General features: G+C 49.5%; 2 non-coding genes across 2 annotated transcripts in view; both read right to left on the reverse strand.

Annotated features, from left to right (window-relative positions):
• Positions 1-1,796: 1,796 nt before the first annotated feature.
• On the reverse strand, positions 1,797-1,951 carry LOC143176428 (5.8S ribosomal RNA). Its single transcript, XR_013000977.1, has one exon. It is a non-coding gene; the product is annotated as a 5.8S ribosomal RNA (ribosomal RNA).
• Positions 1,952-7,455: 5,504 nt separating this feature from the next.
• Positions 7,456-7,500, reverse strand: part of LOC143176431 (small subunit ribosomal RNA) — a 1,921-nt gene continuing 1,876 nt past the window's right edge. The window contains exon 1 of the ribosomal RNA XR_013000980.1: positions 7,456-7,500. This exon is cut by the window's right edge and continues 1,876 nt beyond it. This is a non-coding gene — a ribosomal RNA (small subunit ribosomal RNA).

The following is a 7,500-nucleotide window of genomic DNA, read 5'->3' on the forward strand; positions in this document are numbered from 1 at the left end:
CACATTTTACTCGATCGCGAAAAAGACTCTCGCTAGACGATCTCGCGCTCCGGTTAACTTTAACGCCCGTCCGAGAAGAATTTTCGGGGACTGGACGACCGAAGCGGATCTCGCGCGGTCTCGCGATCGACAGTGAAGAGAAGTGCAGAAGAGGAAAAGAAGACACGACAAACACACACCATGGGGCGACCGACGCGTTCGTTTCAACGCTTTCGCACAAAGTCGGCGGCGGTTATATATTTATATCATTATATTCCGGCGGACGGGACGCGACGTTCGAAAGCCTCGCCAAAGAGGAGCTCCTGCCTCTTCCTCTCTCTTTTCTACGAGAAAAGATAAACGTATTTTACGGGGATACGGAAACGTTACCACGTGGTGTCACACACGATCGTCCGTCTCTTCTCTATAGCAGAAACCGATAAAAATACACCTCCCGAAAGAGAGTATATGGTGATTCTTTTTATATATATATATATATTTCGAAATACAACTGAACGTGGCGGAAGCGCACGGTGGTGGTCCAGCGAGGACACGCGACGACGGGGAATAAGAACTATTCGACCCGTTACGAATACGCATGCTCGTCCCGCACGATTTTAACACACACCGTGTTTTTCTCCAGTCGTCAAAGCGTTCGTGCGTCGAATTCGAAAAATAAAAAAAAAAGAAAAACACCTTTTCTCTCTCTCGGGGTAAAAGAGTCGATGTGTATTGTGTATAAAGGTTCTGCGAGAAGTCTCGTTTTGACGTGTGTTCCGCCGATAACGACGATCCTCCGAAACGGGGATACAGAAACGTTACACCTCACAACACGATCTCCGTCTCTTCTCTATAGCAGAAACCGATAAAAATACACCTCCCGAAAGAGAGTATATGGTGATTCTTTTTATATATATATATTTCGAAATTCAACTGAACGTGGCGGAAGCGCACGGTGGTGGTCCAGCGAGGACACGCGACGACGGGGAATAAGAACTATTCGACCCGTTACGAATACGCATGCTCGTCCCGCACGATTTTAACACACACCGTGTTTTTCTCCAGTCGTCAAAGCGTTCGTGCGTCGAATTCGAAAAATAAAAAAAAGAAATACACCTTTTCTCTCTCTCTCGGGGTAAAAAGAGTCGATGTGTATTGTGTATAAAGGTTCTGCTGCGAGAAGTCTCGTTTTGCCGTGTGTTTCGGTAACGACGATCCTCCGAAACGTACATCTCATTCGTAAGAGAGGAAGAAAACAATCTCCCTGGGGCCAGTCGGTAATATACCGACATACGACGTGTCGTGCACATCCGTCTCACGCACGGTATACAAAATATGAATAAAACGTGTGTAGTCTCTCTCTCTCTCGACTTCTTAATATTTTCTTTCACCTCTGACGCATCATTTCAGGTGACGTCGGGAGCGCGGGAAAAAAAATTTTTCTAAACACACGAAACCGTTCATCTCACGAACAGCCGAAAAAGTTGTCGCTCAGATCCATATCGCAGTGGAGCGGTATCCGCGGGCGGTCGTAATTGAACGACGCACGACGCCGCGAACACTCACGCGAGTCCATACAAACGATTCCGATCGTTTTGCAACAACTAGAACGTACACTGTCCGTGAAATTCACAGAATTTTCGCGTGTCCGCGACAAACGCCGACGAGACACCCATCGTTCGCTCGTACGTAGCATCCTTCTCTTAACCCGACTCAGAAACGTTCTTTGCGCCCTTCGGTAAAAAAACGTTCGATCCGAAGAGGTGAACGACGGCGGGGATTTGACAGAGCTACGCAAGCAGTGTATGGTACGTAAACGACCCTCAGCCAGGCGTGGTCCAGGAATTGTATCCGTGGACCGCAATGTGCGTTCGAAATGTCGATGTTCATGTGTCCTGCAGTTCACACGTTGACGCGCAATTAGCTGCGTTCTTCATCGACCCACGAGCCAAGTGATCCACCGTTCAGGGTAATCGTATAAATTTTATATTTCACATATATAATTTTATTCTCATTTGTTCGACCTAATATCTCTCTTCTTTCAAAGAGAAGATAAAAGTTGATACCTGAATCTCCGACCAGCGCGCGAAGGAGATTCAGGCGTCGCCTTGGAGACGACACCGAAGCCTTTCGAGACGAAAAACGTTCAAGTAATATGTATATATTTCTCGACGTTCCGGGCGTATAGTGCATTCAAAAACCCGCGAAAGACGCAGAAGACTCGCACGCGTGGAAACGACGGGGATATATTTTGTATCCTACCCGATACTGAATCCATCGCGTGCAGTCGACCCTCGCGTTCTTCCGATCAGACGCATCTATTGTTGCGCGCATGTTTTCGCGTCGCATCGCGCGAAACGTTGCACGAATCGTACCGATCGATCGATTGAAAGCAAATAATGAAAAAAGACTTCACAGCTGGCTCTTTGCCGGTCATTCGTCCCATGTTATCTCTTGCCGCGAAATTGGCGCGCAAGAGTTGGGTGTCAGACGCGCGGCTTTAAAACGAGCTTCACGGCCGGTCCCTTCGTTACCGCTTTCGTTCTTTCTCTCGGAACGACCATGAACGAACACGACGAGCGACGCTACGGCATACACACGTCCACGGATTCGATTAAAAAAACAGACTTCACAGCTGGCTCTTTGCCGGTCATTCGTCCCATATTATCTCTTGCCGCGAAATTGGCGCGCAAGAGTTGGGTGTCAGACGCACGGCTTTAAAACGAGCTTCACGGCCGGTCCTCTCAATTCCGTGTACGGTACACGCAAGATGCGGGTTCCACTTCCAGACTACCCGGTCCCTTCTCTCTACGAGAATCGATAGTAGAAGAACGGCTCGAAAACGCGTCTCAGAGACTAGGGGAAAAGAAGCGGTATGCGAGCGAAACGAAAACGCATTATGGAAACGTCGCGAAACAATGTTCGACGGTTGCTCGGTTCCAATCGTGCGGCCGTTTCAATTTCTCGTGCGCTTCACCGTCCCTCCGTAACTCTGGCCGATCGCGTATACCGAAGAGCCGACACGCGCAAAAACCACAGGCATTGTATACTGTATATATATATGTTACAGTCACAGCCTTCGCGCGTTTTACTCTCCGACGCGGGGTTTCCACGACGAAAGAGAGACAGTTTCGTGGCGGGTGACTCGGCCGAATCGCTACGACGGGTATTTCTATTATAGAACGAATCATCGCCACCCTTTACCAGTGCCCGACGAAGGAATCACAAGGTCATCTGGAGTTTACAATGCCAGCGACGGTAATTCCAACGAAGACCCGATAAGTCAACTCATCGTTCTATTTCTCCCCGTACAGAAAAGCGAATCGACGCTAACGCACCTCGCGCAAGCACGAACGTTCTCTTCGCGTGGATCATCCCATCGTCGAAAGATGTAAAGACGCATTGGAGATCGTGGTCTCTGGCGGGCTCATTGCACGCCCCACTGCATATCTTTCCTCGAATCGAGAATGATTCGTCCACTAAGGCTGCGAAACTACGCGTCGAGGAAACTAGGGGAAAGAAGCGGGATGCGAGCGAAACGACAATACATTATGGAAACGTCGCGAAACAATGTTCGGCGGTTGCTCGTTTCCTCCTGCGGACGTTTCATTGCTCGGGCGCTTCACGTCCCTCCGTAACCTTCGCGCGATCGCGTGCCCCGGAGAGCCGGCAACCGGTGAACCACAGGCGTATAAACTATAGTCTTCTATAGCAAGCCTTCGGCGGTTACTCTCCGACGCGGGGATTCCACGACGAGAGAGAATTTCGTGGCGGGTGACATCGGTCGAAACGCTACGACGGGTATTTCTATTATAGAACGAATCATCGCCACCCTTTACCAGTGCCCGACGAAGGAATCACAAGGTCATCTGGAGTTTACAATGCCAGCGACGGTAATTCCAACGAAGACCCGATAAGTCAACTCATCGTTCTATTTCTCCCCGTACAGACAAGCGAATCAACGCTATCGCACCTCACGCATGCACGAACGTTCTCTTCGCGTGAATCGTCCCATCGTCGAAAGATATAGCCGCTTGGAGATCGTGGCCCATCAAGTTCTTCCGTAACTCCTGCGCGATCGCGTACCCCGGAGAGCAGGCAACCGGTGAACCACAGGCGTATAAACTATAGTCTTCTATAGCAAGCCTTCGCGTTTACTCTACGACGCGGGGATTCCACGACGAGAGAGATTTTCGTGGCGGGTGACACGGCCGAATCGCTACGACGGGTATTTCTATTATAGAACGAATCATCGCCACCCTTTACCAGTGCCCGACGAAGGAATCACAAGGTCATCTGGAGTTTACAATGCCAGCGACGGTAATTCCAACGAAGACCCGATAAGTCAACTCATCGTTCTATTTCTCCCCGTACAGAAAAGCGAATCGGCGCTATCGCACCTCACGCAAGCAGGAATGATCTCTTCGCGTGGATCGTCCCATCGTCGAAAGATGTAAGACGTACAGAAATCGTGGTCCATCACGATTATTCGTAACTCTCCGAGTCGCGTATCTGAGAGTAGGGCAAACGGAGAACCACAGGCATAAATAATACTATATATTTCTTATATATAGTTAGCCTTCGCGTTTTACTCTCCGACATGGGGATTCCACGACGAGAGAGAGTTTCGTGGCGGGTGACTCGGCCGAATCGCTACGACGGGTATTTCTATTATAGAACGAATCATCGCCACCCTTTACCAGTGCCCGACGAAGGAATCACAAGGTCATCTGGAGTTCACAATGCCAGCGACGGTAATTCCAACGAAGACCCGATAAGTCAACTCATCGTTCTATTTCTCCCCGTACAGAAAAGCGAATCGACGCTATCGCACCTCGCGCGAGCACGTAACTACTCTTCGCGTGGATCGTCCCATCGTCGAAAGATGTAAGACGCACGGAAATCGTGGCCCATCAACGTTTTTTTGTAACTCTGCCGATCGCGTATCACAGAGCCGAGACGCACATACCACAGGCGTATAATACCGTTTTCTTTCGTATGGTAAGCCTTCGCGTTTACTCTTCGGCGCGGGGTTTCCACGTCGAGAGAGACTTTCGTGGCGGGTGACATCGGTCGAAACGCTACGACGGGTATTACTATTATAGAACGAATCATCGCCGCCCTTTACCAGTGCCCGACGAAGGAATCACAAGGTCATCTGGAGTTTACAATGCCAGCGACGGTAATTCCAACGAAGACCCGATAAGTCAACTCAACGTTCTATTTCTCCCCGTACAGAAAAGCGAATCGACGCTGTTGCACCTCACGCAAGCACGAACGTTCTCTTCGCGTGGATCGTCCCATCGTCGAAAGATGTAAGACGCACGGAAATCGTGGCACATCACGTGTTTTCGGAACTCTGTCGACCGCGTATCTCAGAGACGACGCGCGCGAACCACTGGCATATACTATTATATATCGCGTTTTACCCTCCGACGCGGGGATTCCACGACGAGAGAGAGTTTCGTGAGCGGGTTGACTCGGAAGAAACGCTACGACGGGTATTTCTATTATAGAACGCATCATCGCCACCCTTTACCAGTGCCCGACGAAGGAATCACAAGGTCATCTGGAGTTTACAATGCCAGCGACGGTAATTCCAACGAAGACCCGATAAGTCAACTCAACGTTCTATTGCTCCCCGTACAGAAAAGCGAATCGACGCAATCGCACCATACGCGTGCACGTAACAACTCTTCGCGTGGATCGTCCCATCGTCGAGAGACGTAAGTTTCCATACTATGAATTCGCGTTTTACTCTCCGACGCGGGGATTCCACGACGAGAGAGAGTTTCGTGAGCGGGTTGACTCGGAAGAAACGCTACGACGGGTATTTCTATTATAGAACGCATCATCGCCACCCTTTACCAGTGCCCGACGAAGGAATCACAAGGTCATCTGGAGTTTACAATGCCAGCGACGGTAATTCCAACGAAGACCCGATAAGTCAACTCAACGTTCTATTGCTCCCCGTACAGAAAAGCGAATCGACGCAATCGCACCATACGCGTGCACGTAACAACTCTTCGCGTGGATCGTCCCATCGTCGAGAGACGTAAGTTTCCATACTATGAATTCGCGTTTTACTCTCCGACGCGGGGATTCCACGACGAGAGAGAGTTTCGTGAGCGGGTTGACTCGGAAGAAACGCTACGACGGGTATTTCTATTATAGAACGCATCATCGCCACCCTTTACCAGTGCCCGACGAAGGAATCACAAGGTCATCTGGAGTTTACAATGCCAGCGACGGTAATTCCAACGAAGACCCGATAAGTCAACTCAACGTTCTATTACTCCCCGTACAGAAAAGCGAATCGACGCAATCGCACCATACGCGTGCACGTAACAACTCTTCGCGTGGATCGTCCCATCGTCGAGAGACGTAAGTTTCATAGTAAGCCTTCGGCGTTTTACTCTCCGACGCGGGGATTCCACGACGAGAGAGAGAGTTTCGTGAGCGGGTTGACTCGGAAGAAACGCTACGACGGGTATTTCTATTATAGAACGCATCATCGCCACCCTTTACCAGTGCCCGACGAAGGAATCACAAGGTCATCTGGAGTTTACAATGCCAGCGACGGTAATTCCAACGAAGACCCGATAAGTCAACTCAACGTTCTATTTCTCCCCGTACAGAAAAGCGAATCGACGCAATCGCACCATACGCGTGCACGTAAACAACTCTTCGCGTGGATCGTCCCATCGTCGAGAGACGTAAGTTTTCATAGTATTAATTCGCGTTTTACTCTCCGACGCGGGGATTCCACGACGAGAGAGTGTTTCGTGGCGGGTGTCTCGGCCGAATCGCTACGACGGGTATTTCTATTATAGAACGAATCATCGCCACCCTTTACCAGTGCCCGACGAAGGAATCACAAGGTCATCTGGAGTTTACAATGCCAGCGACGGTAATTCCAACGAAGACCCGATAAGTCAACTCATCGTTCTATTTCTCCCCGTACAGAAAAGCGAATCGACGCTATCGCACCTCGCGCGAGCACGAAACAACTCTTCGCGTGGATCGTCCCATCGTCGAAAGATGTAAGACGCACGGAAATCGTGGTTCGGCGGGCTCTATGCGCCTTGTTCAAAGTAAAAAAAAAAAATTTCGACGGACGGGAGAAGTGTATTTCTCCGCGCGTAAGCCGTTCGAAATTTCCGACGGACGGGAGATGAACTCTCCGCGCGTAAGCCGTCTAGTCATACAGCAAAGCAGGTATCGAGATACCTCTCTGTGCATGATCGTTCAAGTATTTTTCACGAGGAAGCGTTGTTGCACGTTTATCGCTCCTTCCTCCTCTGTATATATAATATTATTTCTCTTGTGTATCGAGTGTGTGCAGAAATTGAACTCGTACACTTATATATATATATGTATGTATCTTTCGCTCCTTTTTATATTATCTTTCGCTCCACTCCTTATATTTCTCATGTTTCCTTCTTTCGGTCAGTTCTTGTAGTGTATTTTGCTCGTTAATGATCCTTCCGCAGGTTCACCTACGGAAACCTTGTTACGACT

Source organism: Nomia melanderi, unplaced genomic scaffold (genome assembly GCF_051020985.1).
Source record: "Nomia melanderi isolate GNS246 unplaced genomic scaffold, iyNomMela1 scaffold0541, whole genome shotgun sequence".
Classification (NCBI taxonomy): domain Eukaryota; kingdom Metazoa; phylum Arthropoda; class Insecta; order Hymenoptera; family Halictidae; genus Nomia; species Nomia melanderi.